Below are 18,967 nucleotides of genomic sequence, written 5' to 3' on the forward strand. Positions count from 1 at the left end.
TTCACAGTCATAACTCAAGAACGGCTTGATGGATTTTAACGTTTGAGGTGTCAAATTAAAGGTATTCCCACGTAGATGTGCAAATACGTAGAATATTAAGAAAGGGCATCACTTAAGTACACTAAAGGGCTAAAGTTTGGAAGGTGGCGCTCTCTGTTGACATTTGATCAAACTCATTTCCCTTTGTTTACAAATAACATATGGACGTAGTTTGAAATAGTTTTTAAGGTTAACCACAGACTGCAGGACTTAAGACTTCCAGAGCAAAGCTGAAATTTATATTTTGTTTTAATCTGTTAACTAAGTCTGGACAAAGTGTTTAAGAATAAATATTTAATTCTTTTTGTCTATGGTTGAATTGAGTACCTTACATCGTATTTGACTGATTATCATGTAGTTACAGTTCGATGTGATGAAGTGAATGTTTAAAAGTGATTATTCACAGGGCAGTTATCCGTTACATTACCATATTATCATGTAATTTACAATGTGTATCAAAATTCCAATTCCTTTATAGTGTTCTCTGTTGTTTGGTTAACGTTCCTCTTTCATTTCAATTTAAAATCAAATGCCGCCAGTACGACGAAAAACTGTGAGTGGCTGGAGGGAACGCGAACGCGACCGCTTGTATCAATCTCTCAATTGAAAATTTGATGGGTACATAGTGGTAGTACCACAGTTGTGATAGTTCAATCTCGGTCAAATAAACGTTAAATGTTTACATTGTAGTGGCTAACATATTTTTAAGCAAGAAAAGTCTGGCCGAGACAGTTAAGTTTGTAGGCTACTCTTTGTTGCCATAAATGAAAGGTTCGTTTACCTCATTTGTGCAATTCACCACAATAAACTTCGGGTTCTTAATGGAAACTCCCAATCTGAAAATAGGACTGTGAGACTTATATCCAGAAATTATTTGGATAAAGTTCGTCAATTCAGTTCTGCCTTTACCATGGTCAGATCCAAATCTTATTAAGATGAGAAAGTTCCACAGGGGATCTACAATTTTAAGATCCGTGACACGTTTTACCACCGAGTGGGTCCTCTAATTCCTCAAGAAGGTGATGATCCTGAATACGCACAGATATTTAAGTAAGTACGACAATGTCACTAGAACCCAAAGGAGAACTAAGCACAACAACAAAAAAATGCAATGAAAAAATATGCGGGAAATAGGGTCACAATGCCAACCCATTTGCATATCTTTGAAGACTGTGGCAGACATTATGTAGGGACAAGAGCTCCGAGGAGTCAAGTGAGATTCTTATGTACATAATAAGAGACAGAAGAAGTGTCTTCCCTAGCTACAATGGTTCTACCTGTGTAGATTTCACAGCAATTTCTAAAGCTGAAAACAAAGCACACCTGGCCAAATAAATCGTATAGTTTTTTCCAACACTAATAATATTAAGCGCGTATCCATTATAGATCTGTCGTTAGATCCACTTGCTTACCCTCTTATGTTTCCAACCGGAGACTTGGGTTGGGGCCCCTTATTTAAATACGCCTAAAACAGAACACATCAAAGAAATAATTTAACAATGCTAAAATAAGAGTAGCGATGGTTGGCGTCAAGAGAGGAATTGAGCTACATTAGGTCAAAAGCTCACTTTACAGTGTGTGGTTGACATCTACGTGCTCATAGAGTGCGGGCCTACTATACATAAGAGATAACCAAAACAGTATGAGAGTGAATGTAAATTTAAATATTGTAGATTGCTTTTATATTTTTTACATCATAATATTTTTATATTTCTATAATCGGTCATATAAATTATCTTAGAGTGACTCTTTAATTAAGGTCTTGCTGTTTATGTTTTTTTGTAAAAAATTTTATAAAGTTTCAGTTTTGCTCGATTTCGAGCAACAGGTTATCTAGTAAAGAATAAAACGTGTTTAAATTGTATTTACTATCTAAAGCTATAACAAAATACGAAATGTTCCATAAAGAATTTTAAAATTGATTAGTCCGAATAAAGTTAGAATATTTTTGAAAAACGGAATCCAGATTTATTACATCATAAAAAAACCATAAGTTGTTTATTTGAGGTTTTCTGTAAATTAAGGGTGCGGCAAAAAAAACTTTTTATTTTATTCAGCGCACTGTTCAGCAACAGGTCATCTGAGAGTGGTGGGGTTAGGCTCGTTGGAAAGCCTACACACACGATGCCATTAGCTGGGGCATAGATCAGTGGTCACCTGAGCATCATGCGTGTCTTATCGAGTCGAATTAAAAAAGTAATGATTCAGTCGCTCGCAGACCGCGTCTCACCACGAGCTAGCTTAGGGTTTTGGCTAACGAAATCAATCAACTTGCTTTAACTTGTTTGGGTGGTTATTCTTGAATTAGTTAACATTGAAGATTGAGTTTAAAAGGTGTTAAACCTGGTATAACTACGCAAACAAAGCAATGGTGAAATACCTTGCCAATGCCACAGCAAACCTGCAGACTAAGCGAATTCCCATTTGCATGATTCTATCTCCTCTAAAATATCTCCTTAAAATGGCAGTAGGTTTAATTAGTACTAAACCTACCTTATTACTTTTTACCTTAACTTTAACTTAACTTACCTTTTTATGCTGTAGGTTTGCTACTACAGCAAAAGAAAAAAAATATTTTTAGTGAAATGTGAATTTTTTTTTTTAGGGTGAGGAGGGAAAATGCTTTTACGCACACAGGTAGCCAGCCTGTAGTGTGAGACTCCTGAGTTTATCACAGACTACTCACTAAAAAACCCCCTCTACTCTGTCGGACACAGACCTGGAATTGTTTGTCACATTACTTCAAGTCAGGCCAACATGTGACCTAAGCCCACAGGGCTCGCACCGTTTCTGGCATTATTTATTTTTTTGACCTACACCGCATCCCGGTCGAGGTCAAGCTTCTTCGCGCGGAGAACACCCTGGATGTAAAGTGACACACAGGTCCAATTGTCCTCACCCTCCATCATCATCGGTATGACCGTGTCCACCGACAGCAGTCCTACGAACTGTTGAGCCTCTAGGCGGGGCCTTTCCCAATGCTGGCAGTGGAAGAAAGTGTGTTCCACGTCATCGGGAATGCCTGGGCAGTATATGCAATCGGGTGACACGGCTTTGCCCATCCTGAACAGGTACGACCGGAAAAAGCCGTGACCCGTCAGAAATTGGGTGAGGTAGAAGTTCACCTCTCCGCACCGCCGATTAACCCAAGGTTGGACCTGTTGTATCAGTCGCCTGGTCCAGAGCCCCCTTGTCTCCTGTTCCCAGCTCTCCTGCCACAGCTGGAAGGTCCGGGTGCGTTCCTCAATTCTTGCCTGGTCCTCCCCACGGCGCTGATAAATTGCCTTCCTCTCCGCCGCCAAAAGTTTGACGGGGATGACTCCAGCAACCACCAGGGCGGCGGGTTCGGACACTGTTCGATAGGCAGATGCTACTCTTAGTGCTGCCTGACGCTGCACTCGGGCGAGCCGCATCCTATATATCTCCTTATTGAGAGCGTCTGCTCAGACTTCCGCACCGTACAGGAGCACGGACTGGACCGCAGACATCAACAGCCTTCTGCGGCTAGACCGCGGACCTCCGACGTTGGCCATTAACCGACTAAGGGAAGAAACCATTTTAGCGGCCTTGTCCGCCGTACGGGTGATCTGGTCTCGCCAGCTGAGCTTGCTGTCCACCATGACCCCGAGGTACTTTGCGGCACGAGTGGTTTGGACTTCAACGTTCCCCACCATCAAAGGCACGATGGTGTCAATCCTCTTTTTAGTCAGAATCACAATCTCAGTTTTGCTCAGAGCGAGCGAGAGACCATGTTCTGCCATCCATGCGTTAATGGTTCGCATGACTCGATTTAGTTTCAGCTGGGCAAGCTCAATGCTACGTGCAGCTATTAAAGCCGCAACGTCATCTGCATACCCAACTAGGACAGTTTCCTCAGGCATCTCGGATCTCAAGAGGCTGTCGTAGGCGACGTTCCAGAGGTCCGGGCCCAGTATGGATCCTTGAGCAGCACCAGAAGTTACATTCATCGTCCTGGAGCCTTCTCTAGTGTCGTAAATGATGAGGCGGTACCGGAGGTAGTCCTCTATCATGCGCATGAGGTATGCCGGGACGTGGAAAGTGTTCTCCAGTGCGTCCAGCATATCGCACCACCTCGCGGAATTAAATGCGTTTCGCACATCAAGTGTTACAAGCAGCACAACCCGACGAGAATAGTTGTTAAACTCCTCAGCTCTCATTACGGCTCGCTTTACCTCCTCAATAGCGTCAACCGTTGACCGTCCCTTCCTGAAGCCGTACTGACGAGGGGATAGATTTCCTGCAGCAACCACGGCTGAATTCAGTCGGAAACGGATCAACTTTTCCAAGACTTTCCCAGCAGTGTCCAACATACAGAGAGGTCTGTAAGAGGAGGGTAGGTCTGGGTTTCCTTTTCCCTTCCCCACGAGCACAAGCCTAGCTGTTTTCCAGCAGAAGGGAAACTTCCCCTCGGCCAGACAGGCATTGTACGTGCTCAAAAGGATTTGTGGATTTATTGAAAAGACTTTCTTCAGGGCCTCACCAGGTACCCCATCCGGTCCAGGAGCCTTGTTGTTCTTCAGGGATAGAACGGCCACCTCCAACTCCTCGAGACTGAAAAGCGGTACGTCGTCCACCCTTCCGAACTCCCGCAATGGGCGCAGTGTGTGAGTCGGGAAAAGGGACTTTACGATCCTCTCCATAGAGGCCCCGTCCATAACGGAAGGTGGAGAGCGGGTGCCAAGCTTCTTGGTTACTATCTTGTAACCCAGGCCCCACGGATCGGAATCGACATCGTCCCTTAATTTCTCCCAGCAACTGCGTTTGCTCCGGTTAATGGCCCGGCGAAGAGACTTCCTAGCCACCTTGTGAAATGTGAATAGCTTCGTATAAAACATAAACGGTAAATTTTCCAAATTTTATCAAAATATATCTATGATATGTCTATGTAGCAAGCAAGTTACAACAGTTAACTTATAATTTATAAGAATAACGTTTGAATTTTTAATGTACAGTTTTTTATAACTTTCTCCGTAACTACTAAGCACGCAATTACTAACAGGAGTGTCGGCCTTAGTCACTAACAAGACTACAAGATCGCGCCACTCATCCTACACTCATCTCCACTCATACTTGGCTTAAAATACCTACTTTGTATGGTCGCCATTTCATTGAACAATATCTTCAATACACTAAATAATTTGATTTTAAACTCTACAAAACAGTTTAGAAACAAATTGAAATATTTCATGTTTAGAGAATCAAAAGTTGTAATCCCCATAAAGGGTTCCTATAATCAAATTATACTGGTTTGCAAACTCGTTTGAATAAACGCACGTTTTCACTAAAATTCCATTAAAACTGTATAGTTTGTGATCGATTTGTTGTTTTCACGGACTCATGTTTATGTATACTGTACATACATATTTTATCGGATTGCGTTTTTGGCCTCTGGAGACATAAAACTAAAAACTAAATCTGCCCTGGGTCCAGAGCTTACCATGAGGCCTATGCTGATAGCTTATTCCATATATGTACTGTAATTTACTAAAACTACACCAGCTAATGGTTTACCCGAAATTAAAGTTCTTTCACAGAGTAATTTGTTGACTTTATTGGATCAGTTATTAGACAAAATATAATAGATGTTTACCACGCCTACACACCACAGTGCATATTTTAAGGTGATAATTACAGCTTAATTACTTACTAAATCATCAGTTTTTTCAAGGATCATTTATTAAAAACTTAATGACCACAGACATCCGGTTCCAATTTCTAAACACTAAACAGATTTGATATTTTTAGAATCGATAAAATTTGGTATAGAAACCTACAGACAATTACTAAAATATTAATCTTGATGTATTTGTTTGAGTTATCAAGATAATATGGGTTTTTAATGAATTCATGAATTAATTATTGACGCGGACGATGCCCTAAACCTTTGGTAATCTCAAACAAACACATAATGTATTCACATATGAAAGCGATTCTCCCTCATTAGGCTTATCCCTTCCACAATTAATTACTGATTCACATTCATTGCGAACATCCAGAATAACAATATAAATTACTGAGAGAAGGATCTGATATACATTTATCTGGTTTGATTTATCATGGACCTGCTGAAGAGTCCGTAAATTGTCATACGACATCTAAAGTTTTTAGCTTCTTAAATATTTGTATCGAAAAAGTAATATTTTACACAACATTTTGTAGAATCTAAAGAATAAAGCTTAAAATATTTAACTTATAATACCAAATAAAAACAAGCGTTGTCATATTGCAAACACTTGCGGAACTGTACCGGTAGTTAAAGTTTACTGAGTACAGTACAGTAGTTTACTATCCCAATAAAGATTTAATGTACACTCTACCCCATGTAATTACCGTTGACGTTGACTAGACACGTGCCTTATCGCTGGCCAGATATCGGTTAGATGTGGATATTAAACCACATACACTACATCCTCTCAGCTATTAATAGTGAGGCCGCGTCATGTAATCTTGTCGAGGGCCGTGCGTCCGTCATTTTGTTATCACGTCTAAACGTCATCAAGTTCGTGAATAAACTGCGTCAATGGAAACTTATTTTTGTTCAATTCATCTCCAAAATTTGATAATAATCTTAGTTGATAAAACAATATTGATATTTACTGGCAATATAACGTCAAAGATTTTCTTCTGGATCATAATTAAAAAAAAATAATTTTTCGTGAGAAAATTTCATTTTGGGTTAATACTGTCAAGTATTACAAGAAAACCATATCAATATTAACTGCTTAAAAGCCATTTATGATGGTCAACACTGTAATGTGAAATAGAACCAATAAAGACCAGATAAATTGCATATTAGGTTATGATTCCTGGATTATTATCCTTAGCAAAAAGGACATCCTAAAGGAGATTAGTGACAATACTCAGTCGAGTTGAATCACCTCCCCTCTGGACAATGTTATATTGGATTGCAAAAATCTACTGACAAAATGTCTGCTGAGGGATTGGATAACACGGAGCTCCTCCATTGGCATGAATAAACTTCATGTTCTTGGATTTTATGGTGTTATGTTTCTTTATTACCAAAACCGAAAACAATGCTTGCCATAGTTGTGATCCCGCAAAAAAAATGATTTTAGAGCTGTATTTTATTTGAACTAAGGTTTACATGATGCTTGGTAAGTCCCATCGTAGGTTTTCTGGGTTACTCTACTGATTATCGAGTATAATTTGCTTGTACAACTACGTTTTTCTCCAAATCGAGAAAAAATTTCCATTTCTCACTTCATCTTTGGTTTGACATAGCAACTAGTTTTACTAACCTTTCTTCAATGAATAGTTCAAGTGGGTGTACGTGGCGTCATCGTGAAGTGTCAGTAGAAGAAGAATACACTGTGATGTGGCTATTTAAAAGCTCCCTATTCAGCGTCCCCATATAGTAATGATAATGATAATAGCCTGCTGGGTATAAACTAAACTCGCGCATGCAATGTGATGTGGGTGTTGTTATTGGTTTTCAAATTACTTCGCGCATGGTTCTGTAAGTGGTTTTAACTCTCTGTATTATCAAGTGGTCTTCTTGGACTTAGGACTTTACCGAGAATATTTAAGGTAAGCGCATTTTAAATTGTGAGCGTTCCAACATTTTAATATGGCTTGGAACACAATATAAGGTAGAGCAATACGATTGCTACACGTCACCAAATGAGGCAGGCCCGCTGGCACAGTTCGACCACCACTCCAATGACAGGTATAGAGAGGACGCAATGGCCACTGGGAAATGTGAGATTTGGCAACAGATTTCCTCCGGGAAATATTCGAGAGTAACTGATTGACTTCAATGCCCTTAAAACGTGTATACATTTTGCTTTTCATTACTATAACAATTATTACTACGGTGCTATAGGACTTACATTGTTGTGAACCCGGTGAACATAAAATAAACCAATATTGTTTGGGTAAATGACATTTAACATGTTACTAAATATTAAAAGTTATTGTTTAGATGATTTATTCCGTTTTCATTGTCATTTCAAGTGTTTGCACATTTACTGAATTCTTTGTATCATTAAACCCGTTTTAACTTCTAGTAGCTCATAATACTTTACCTTTTAGATAGTATTTTATTGCTCAAAATATCGTAACAGTTAGCGATCGGCTGGCTCAACATTCAGCGTTGTATTTTGGAATGTCCCTCATTGTGCTACTTTAGGGTTATACTGAGTAATCAAATGGTCCTGGTGAGTCAATGGATGGTCTAAGAGTGCAGCTGTTGGTGGTACCCCAGCCTCCCCATTACATACTACATACACCCACCACAGTAAACCTGCAGACCAAGCAAATTTCCATTTGCCTAATTGGATTTTCGCAAAGATTTGTCCTTAAACATGTCAGATTTATTCCATAACATTAGGTGCAACAAGTACCTGTGTTTGCTACTACAGGGAGGGTAATTTAGTATTTATTTTAGTAAAATGTTATTAGCTTTCTATAAAATAAATAATTTGACAAATTTTATAAGTAGCTTATATATCCTAAAACAAGCAGACTACAACACTATAATTATTCTCCATAAAAATAACTTCGAAATTTTTAATTTCCTCCGTAACCATAACTAAGCAAAACACCTCAAAAGATTAAATTATTAGTTTTTTTTTTTAGCTCAACGAAATGATTCATACAGAAAATGGGGAATTGTATGTTTTTAGGGTGATAATGAGAAAAGCCAATACCACCATAAAACATTAAGGTAAATGCACCAGTAGCTGACAGTGCTCCAGAAGCTGACAGTTTGAGTTTCTTAACATTATAATGTGGCCTCTTAAAAATATTTACACATGATTGCATTGTTAGAAGAACATATGTTTATTCTTGATTTGTTTACAAAAAAATCATTTAAATTTAGCCCATACTTGCGGAATGGTGGTGGTTTGAAAGCGACCCTGTCCGTACACATCACATTTAGTCGATTCCCTTAATGAAATTGTTAAGAAAGTTAGTTTGGTTTTTTGTCATTTTGCTAAATTTTTTAAATAGTATTAATGATTAGGCTCATTATTTTTATCAATTATACCTTTGTTGACAATTTCATGAAAAAATTGGGGCGTTAGGGGTTTTGGATTTAAAATTATATCAATGTCAGGCTTTGGTACACAAAAGCCATACAAGTTCCACTAGCTGACAGGGGATATTTGCTACTTGCACAATATTAAATTGGTTTCACCCATCGAAATTTGCATGCTATTTATAATTTATGTGATCTCACATTTTTATAAAATGATTTTAATTTTTCAATTTATAAGCCAAATTATCTTAACAAATGTATATTTTTTTTAAATATATATAAAATATATACAGGGTGACAAACAAGTCTGGAAACGGTTTAATATCTTTTTAAATAAATCCGTTAGAAAATTCAAACCTTTCACATCAACTTACATGTATGAAAACTACTTTTTCCAAGCATTATCATTTTTTTACCTCTACCAGGGGACGGCCCACGAGGAGTAGGTACATAATCTTTAATGTAAGCATATGTTGATATGCACATCATTTTAAAGGTCTGGTCAAGTGGAGTTCATTGCCGGAAACTGCGTCAAAAAAGGTTCATCCGTTACAAAATGGCGGCTGTCCAAAGTTCTTGTGGAATATACCCGCACAGGCCTTAGTATTGGTAAATACTCGTATTAAACATTAGCTTGAGAGCTGAAACTGTATTTTAAAGTCAACTAGCTCATAGATTAATATTATAAAATCTTCAAAACAAATTTAACCGAGTTTCAGATTTCCCGGCTAATGTTGAATATGAGTATTTACCAATACTAAGGCCTCTGCAGGTATATTCCGCAAGAACTTTGGACAGCCGCCATTTTGTAACGGATGAACCTTTTTTGACGCGGTTTCCGGCAATGAACTCCACTGGACCAGACCTTTAAAATTATGTGCATATCAACCTATGCTTAAATTAAAGATTATGTACCTACTCCTCATGGGCCGTCCCCTGGTAGAGGTCAAAAAATGGTAATGCTTGGAAAAAGTAGTTATCATACATATAAGTTGATGTGAAAAGTTTGAATTTTCAAACGAATTTAGTTAAAAAGATATCAAGCCGTTTCCAGACTTTTTTGTCACCCTGTATATTAATATATTTTAATGTAAATATCATTTATTTTAAAATATGTAAAATAAATTTTCTTAATAACGTTTTATGTGATTTTATAATTTAATTATTAAGTTAGATTTTATTCGTCTTATAAATTATAAAACCTTTAGGTTTAGCAGCTAGTACATTTAAGTTCCAGTGTCAGCTACTGGGACAACTGACAGTCAGCTACTGGTACAAGCACTTTTTTCACTGTCAGCCACTGGAACACGTACAAAGGTTGAATTAAGTTTAAAAATGTTATAAAATATATTTAAAAAACCCTTTTTGTATGACAAATTTGAAAACTACACTAAATTTAGAATCACATAAAATCCGTAATATCTCTTTAGTTCCTATTTATTCAAAACCACGGATTATTAAGTGCGTATAGTTTCTTATACTGTCAGCTACTGGTGCGTTTACCTTATATAAAAGGAAATATTATATATATAATATGAGTTTGATCGGATGGTGTTTTTAGCCTCTGTGGACATCAAAATGAAAAGTACATCGGTCCCAAGTCCTGAGCATTCGTTAAAACGATGATAGATACAGTTCGTCTATGTAATGATGTGTTCATGAATATTGAAAATTGTATTTAAGCTAACAATATTATCCACACCAATAATTAGTGCAACATTTAAATATCGGCGCATATTATAAGATATGCTTTTATATTACTGTGGCACTATATTAAATACTGTTGTATCACATAATGATCTCAATAAAACTATATATGGGATTTTAATTATAATAGTATTTACCTGTGTTTTGGATTACTGTAAAATTTCTATGAAAGTAAGTGACAGATAAAACTTTCAAATCAATTAAGGTATAATCCGTTTAAGCCGGCGATCAGTAGGTCTAAGCCCATAAGAAGGAGTATCATCGCGCCATTTTGCTGGATCCTTTCTTCTTAGACTGTAATTAAGTTAAAGCGCCGGATCGCGAGTAACCAGATAAAAGATTAGCCCGGTGATACATGAATGGCAGAGACAGATTCCCGTTGGTTAAACTGACGTTCATCACACCTTCTTCACTTACTTCCATTCGTTTCTTGCAACACAGATCCTACCGTTGTTGTTGATGTAAAGCTTACAGGCAGCTTATCTATTTAATGGCTTAACATGTTATTTGCACAAATTGGGGTTGGTTAAGTTTCCTCGTAAGTGTTAACTACAGTAAAATGTTGTTAGAAAATAAAATAAATTTTGAAGAGGCCCCTGAAGATTTGTGGTTATTAGGAAGACATCGAAATTCCAGACGCTAATGACCATGCTAAAACAAACAAACCTATGGATAAAATTGCTAAAAATCTCTATGACAAAAATGTGAGTAGCAAACAATCTATTTGTTAGAAAAATGCTACTTATTGAGGTCGAGCAATCACCTAGTTTATGACACCTTATCTCTTCTGTAAATACACAGTTTATTGACTCTCTCGCAGGGATTGGACCATGAATATATAGAAACAAACGACTAATAAACCCTACGCTGTACTTTGGTGTTGGTAAAATCATCGATGTATAGGGGAGTATTATACATCGATGGGTTAAAGTACTGTGCGTTCAGCAGAGACAGTTGTACAGTAATGGTATCTACGACCTGTGTTGTTATGACGTGTACACAACCTCTTTGCCTTACGAGCTAAATATTTTGTGTAGATGGAACAAATCCTGGATTGCGGCATAGTAAAATCAATTTCGAGATGAAATAGTGCAAAAATATCTTATTATTAGGTAGTGATTCGTTAAGACCTAGACCCGGGATCAATTGCTTTTTCATATTTATGTCCCCAGAGGCAAAAAACACAATCCGTTCAAAGAGTAAAAAAATCATCCTATTTAGATGCAGTTGGTAAACATGTGAATAAAACCGATATTTATTTAAATTAGTTCGCGAACCAGCTTGGTCGGCTTAAATTTCCAAGGTCGTAGGAACTGGGTTTTATAGAATAAAAATTGTTTTTTCCCCAATTTTGCCCATAAAAACATACACATTTAAATTTCTTTCAACCCTGTTTTGTAGAGCTTGAAAAAAAACACAAATAATTTAGTACATGGAAGCGTTTTTGTACATTTAATGGTTATGGAGAAAATTACAAAATAACCGTAAATTGAAAATTTGTATTCTTCAAACTGTATTTTTAAAGGGAATTAAGGCAATTTTTTTAGTTTGTTTATTTGAATTAATACAACACCGAAATGTATTCATTCGTGCAAATGTATTAATTTTATATCTAGCTATAAGCTTTACTAAAAATAATCTATATAGGTTCCCTGTAGCAGGAAACCTAAATACTTATTAAAACTTAATGTTTTTTTTATAATTTGAATTTTTTTTTTTACCTATGAAAATTATGAAAACCGTCAGGCAAAACGAAATGCTCTTAGTCTGTAGGTTTGCTACGGTGGGGGTATTTTATTTAATTATAATAATTTTAAAATTATGTAACAGTAGGAACAAGAACAGAATGTGATTGTACAACTCAATTAACGAACCATAGTGTGTCCGACGTGTTTGTACCAAAAGCAGCTGTCTTTAGGTGTGTGTTTGTTGATGTGATATTTACAGTGATCTGGACGAGGTGTGGAAGGGAGGGAGGTTCCTTTCACAACTTTGCAGGACAACATCGTAAACAGAGAGTCTACATTAGTTCCGCACAAATAAGATTAAGCCTTATTTATCTCCAATCGTCAACACCTTCCGCATTTCTATGTAATGGCCACATTGATAATTTATTCCCAAAAATTAGTTTTCGTTCTCTTAAGATCAACGGCGAGATGGTAACAATCGGGTTGATGTTTAACTTGGTGAAATAGTCACATATTCTTGATATACACTTTGTTACATGTGTAAAAAATTGCGGTTATAAGACAAGGTATAAATGCATAATTAATAATTAAAAGTTTTTTAGTCCAAAATATATTTGAGATGTCAAAATTCTTGTAGCTACAACCAATGACTATAGGTAGCTACAGCCATTGACTATAGGTAGCTATAACCATAGACTATAGGTAGCTACAACCACTACAGGTAGCTACAGCCATTGACTATAATATAGTTAATGCTACATCGTGCGTAGGTGTTTTCTTCACCTTTTGTATTTAATCTCAACATGGATTGACTATGGTATTTTGTATGTTGATTATTTCCCATAGTACGTCACGTACGCGGCTCGCCGTGTGGAGATCGATCTATTTTGTTGGCGTCTTTCCATGAGTGGGTTTTACATCAGAACGTGTATATAAATCTTGAATGCATCGCTGAATATCCTACACAAGTAATATAACATATGACATAAGTAGGGTCTAATCGTCAAGGTCTCTATCATAAAATCATATTTAGTTAGCATAATTACTGATTTTAGCAAATTTTCCATGTAGGGCATGAGCTATTGCCGTAGATTTCATAGAAAGACCTAGATCCAGGATAGATTTACTTCTTTATTTTTTTTTTGTTCCCAGAGACAAAAAACACCGTCCGTTACAATGTATGTCATTTTGTGTTGTATACAGGCTGTCTCATAAGTAAACAGCTAACTGAGCTAACGTCCGTAAAAATTGTTTTATGGATCAAAATTAAAATTAAATTGAAAAATAATTATATTTCCAAAATCACATGGTTAACCAGGTATCCACCATTTTGTGTTGTTGACATATACATTATTGTATTTTTAAATTGTTTCAGCCAATCTTATGAAACATGGTATGTATGTAGAAGAAAATACGTATGGTAGAAAAGAAAAAATCTACTTTGTCCAATGAAACAAAATTTTTAATGGTGGCTATTTGAATTTTGTCGATTTTAAAATCACTAAAAATCGCTGATTATATGAAAAATTTAAAAAAAAACACTTTTATTTACCATATTTAATGCTGTACCAAGTTGTTGTATACACCAAGTTCAAAATATCTAATAAGAAATGGCTGAAAATATCTGTTTTCTTGTTAAATGAGTCTTTTTTTAACTGTTTTGTCCGTAGGAATTTTAAATGCTGAATAAAAGGGCTCTTAAAATGTTGTCATCAAGCTGGCTACTTTTTAGTTGGTAATTTAAATACTGTGGTGTCATGGTTAAATGTTGAATTGAACCAAGTAAACTTTTTTATCTAACATAGGTCTAATCTACCTATACATACCGAGTTGAATAAAGATCGTTTGGAAAGATCCGAGGATAAAAATGTTTATATATAAAAAATGGCCTAAATGGTTTTCAAAGCTTTTTTTGAAAATATGCACGATTTTCTCCTTATTTTGACCCATAAAACCATTTCCCGGAGTTTTGCTGTTTATTCACGGATCACCCTGTTTATTTATATGACGATATACAGAGTGTCCCGTAAGTAAATAACCAAACTCGGGGGTGTTCTTATGTATTTTTATATGCTCAATAGTACGTATATTTATTTATTACTACATTATCAGTCCTTGGAACGCTTAGTTGTGGAATGTTATTTTTTTAATATTAGGCTTCATCAGGAAAGGATATCATAGGTGCGCCAACTTAGCACCGGTGCATGATGACGCACACTGCGTATATGAAAATTAAGGTTAGTTCAAATGTTTTTCTGTGATTTAAGTCAGCCATCTTAATTTCAATATATTTCAACCAAACATAGAAAATATAGTTTTTAGATTCATTAAAGCAGTTAAATTATGGTAAGCCTTTACCTATTGTGTGTATTACCTGAAATTAAAGTACGATGGTTAATTTACTACACTTTAAGACCTTATTTTGAAATGGCAACCATACAAATGTAGATATTTTAAGCCAAGTATGAACGGAGATGAGTGGCACACAACACCATGTTAACTTTTATAATGTCTGTGGGCATAATGGGATTATGTAAAGTAGGGAAGATATATTGTAGAGTTCTCACGTTCTCAGATGTTACTACGCGTTACATAAAGCATAGTGTCTAGTGATGTGGGCCGGGTAAATACCCAGTGGGTAGGTAAATATAAATTGGGTATTTACCTGGGTATTTACCCCAGGCCCGGGTAAATACCCAAAAACTGGGTATTTATAATTTGTATTAAAGTTAGAGAAGATTGAGATGTTTTTTTGCAATTATTACCTTGTAAGGATAGCAAAATGATAATAAAATGTGTAAAACAAAATTTCTTATGGTCACTACTAGCATTTTACTTCTCCGTATGATCGCCATAAATACCCAGGTCTGAGCATAAAGCATAATCGGCATAAATACCCTGGTCGCATGGTTGCACTGGTCCTGACTACTTATGATTTTTTAATTTCTATGATAGATTAGATAGATGAATTTATTTTATTAAAAGTGAAGAAAAATAATTTGTAAAGTAATAATTATTATTTAGAAAGACAGGAAAATTTAACCTAGTAGTGGCCTATGTGTAAACAACTTAAGAAAATAATTAAAATTCAATCTGTAGGATGGCAGGATTTAATAATATTTTTGTTCTAGATCTTTTGTTGGTAAACTTAAAAAAAAAAACTAATTTCATAAACTTGTGATACAAAAAATTTGAATCTATAGCACAATAAATCTTTCAAAATTATATTATAGGCCCTAAGTTAGACCAAAAAACTGGAGATACATTTGTTCCCATCCAAGCGGTAACACAGAAAAGTTTAATGTAGACTCCCTCTTATCCGGACACCTTTTAACCGGACAATTTTTATCAGCCCATTGGTTTAACCTGACTAGATTGGCAAGAAGTGAGCGGTACTGAAACGACTGTTCTCGTGGGAAAGATTTGAGACCAGTGATCACGTATATAAATACAATGCTCTCCTAAATTAAAGTCGAATATGACAGTACCAGTACACGATTTCTGTTTTAACAAGTTTTTGGGGACGTCGGTTTAACCAGAAAACCCGTTATCTGGACTAGCCTCGGTCCCGAGGAACCCGAATAAGAGGGAGTCTACTGTACATTCAGTATTCTGCCATTTTGCCTATATCAATCAAGCCTTGGGTCTGTCTAGCCTTCCAAGCACACAATACAATACAAATTTTAACTATCATAATTTAATAACAGTAGAAGTAGATTTAGGTTCACTATTTCTTTGATGAGGTGTTGTCTTGATTTCATAAAAAAAGTGCTAAATCATTAAATAAAAGGTACTAGCAATTCTGCAAAGCTTCAAGTTACTGTAAAAGGTTAAATAGACTATCCTAATTTATCAGGTAATGATAACAATAACATATTTAGGGGTAGATAAAAATGAATTTCAATTGATTTCATAAATACCCAAAATACCCGGGTATTTATGGATTTTGGGTATTTACCTGGGTAAATACCCAGGGTATTTACCCCGAGTTTTAAATACCCAGGTATTTTACATCACTAATAGTGTCAAATATCATTTTAATTTATTCACATGCTACACTACGTTTTTACATTGTTAGATGTACTTATATTAACCTAAGAGCAGAGTACCCGTCTCTCGTACGGGTTTGTCGTACAAGTATAAAATGCTTATTGCAGTTATACCCGTGCTTTGCCTTTGCAATGGGAGAGGACACGTTTCCTATAATTTAGGTATATCACATCTACCATAGCCATAATGTTCTACCACTGTACCCAAACAATTAAAAAAATAAAGTTCTCACAGCTTTTTGTTACTACTTGGCTCGAATTAGTTGTTGTCATAAATGCAAAAAGGAATTAATAGTGCTGTACCCTGTTGGTAAACCTTATAACCTTTTAATTCTATTGAATATCATAGAACCAACTTGTGTGGTTGAAACAGCTGACAAAATTATTTCTTTTAAATATGAATACTCATAAGGTAAACATGGGAAACTCTAGAGCCACTGGAGCGGAGCCCGAAGGGATTTTTGAGATAAGAATATGTCTATATGTTAATCGGGATTGTGAGCTATCATCATACCAAATTTAATCAAATCCGACCCGTAGTTAATGGGTGATTGAACTTTAAACAAACAAACCAACTTTTACATTTAAAATAATAGTATGATAATCACCTGTGAAATGATAAAAAATAGGTTACAACGTTGAAAGATGTTCAATTTTCTATTGTTGCCATGAGCGATTGTCAATATAGTAATATAGCACATTCAGGCAATCCTATTTACTTCAGAGTATGCATTTTTTGTTAACTTACAAGCCTAACACAAAAAGAAACGTTGATATTCATAAAGGCGACATGTACTGCATATAAGCAAGCTGATTGGATCAACAGTATATTACATCCTGCAATCAACTACAAGAGATACGTACTATTCAGCTAGAATCAAAGGTGCAATCCATCAAAATCTCAATTACTAAGATTGACAACTTGACATCAACAAAATACAACCTATTTTACATCAAAATAAATAGATAAAATTTGACTGTTAATTTATTAAAAACCTTATTAAAATTATTAAAAAAACTGTTAATGAAATCATTTCTTTGAACATTCTTGTGATTTAAATATTTATGTGAATTTTTGACATGGGAACCGAATGAAAAATTACTTCAGGATTGCAGAGTAGATAAAACCCAGTAACTCGTTTGCATAAAACATCCTTTCTCTAGCAACTGTCAGCTGATGAATAGTAAATAATGTTTGGTTCACTACATCACTACATATCTAAATTTCAAATAACGGTAGTTGACATACACTTCACATTCTAAAACATCTAAATCCAGCCAATAAAAGTACAATACATAAACTAGATTGACGCAGGTCCCAATTTACCAGATGACGACGTGGTACACAGGGTTACATCTACATGCCAGACTGTCTGTTGCAGCTTACCTGTTATCAGTGAAAGGTGAATGTGTGTGTGAGTGAGCTACTATGCTGATGTCTGTTATCAGTGGAGGACCGAGCACCCCGCACTCCAGTACACTGAGCCACCTTCGGGCTCGGGGGCCGTTGCTAAGCGACAGAGCATGCGCCCTCCCCCCTACCTCCCCCTTGCCATCCCATAGCATCCTCCGTACTCTACAACGTTCCATTCTATAATTGATTTCATCATTGGTAAATTAGTTCAGTTTGCAATTGGCCCGACGAGACGCACTAATCCCCTTCGTCCTTTTGTCTCAACCGGTTCATCTGAATCTCAGTTGTATCATGAGTATTTTCAATTGAGGAACTCATTTAGGCTTTCTTGCAGAAAACAAATGTTACTTCAGATTCAGAATAATATTTTAATAGTTGTACAAAAATTAAAGTCGCTGTTCTTTCCGTTCTCATAGTCGGTATTCGTCAATGTAACCGGGTTCGTAACCGGGTCGATTGATTGTCCTGCCTTGCTGTCTGAAGTAGACATTCGTGTTCCATCTGGTACAAGATCCCAGGACCTATTCGGAAGGAAGCACTATTTACGTGGATACATGTACCATGGACCCTTTGCAAGGATGCTTCGAAATGGGAATGTCTTCTGTGCCACTTTCGACATCTTCACAGACAGCCAAATAACAATCCGGAAAAGGGTACTGGCTGTCTTCCACCGCTCATCATAGTTACCACCCAAAATTACTGTTATTATATTTCTGTTTCAAACCAATGAATGTTTCTCTCTTTTTACGAATCTTGTTTTCTTGTTATTGTTGAAATTATATTTACTGTTATTGTTGAAATTCATATATTATTGTTATTGTTAAAACTCATATATTTATTGTTATTGTTGAAACTCGTATATTTATTGTTTGTCGTTCATTTATATTTTCACTTACTATTCTTGTTTGTTGTTCTTGTTCATTGGTTGTTATTTAAAGTTCTGCTTTGTGTACGTCTATTTTGATACTGCTCAAATTGTATTTACTTACTGCATGTCATTGTCAAAAATTACTTTTGTATGTATATGTTTAGGCCTAAGTTAGATTAA

The 18,967-nt window shown here is 36.0% G+C and overlaps 1 protein-coding gene across 1 annotated transcript in view; it reads right to left on the reverse strand.

Annotated features, from left to right (window-relative positions):
* The window catches only part of LOC128984747 (cGMP-specific 3',5'-cyclic phosphodiesterase), a 266,127-nt gene extending 248,148 nt beyond the window's left edge, over positions 1–17,979 (reverse strand). The window contains exon 1 of the mRNA XM_054404093.1: positions 17,893–17,979. The gene's annotated coding sequence lies outside the window, so the exon portion shown is untranslated. The remainder of the gene's footprint in view (positions 1–17,892) is intronic.
* Between the last annotated feature and the right edge of the window lie 988 nt (positions 17,980–18,967).

Source organism: Macrosteles quadrilineatus, unplaced genomic scaffold (assembly GCF_028750875.1).
Source record: "Macrosteles quadrilineatus isolate MER2022 unplaced genomic scaffold, UCM_ALF_1.0 Scaffold_2__2_contigs__length_208266976, whole genome shotgun sequence".
NCBI classification, from domain to species: Eukaryota; Metazoa; Arthropoda; class Insecta; order Hemiptera; family Cicadellidae; genus Macrosteles; species Macrosteles quadrilineatus.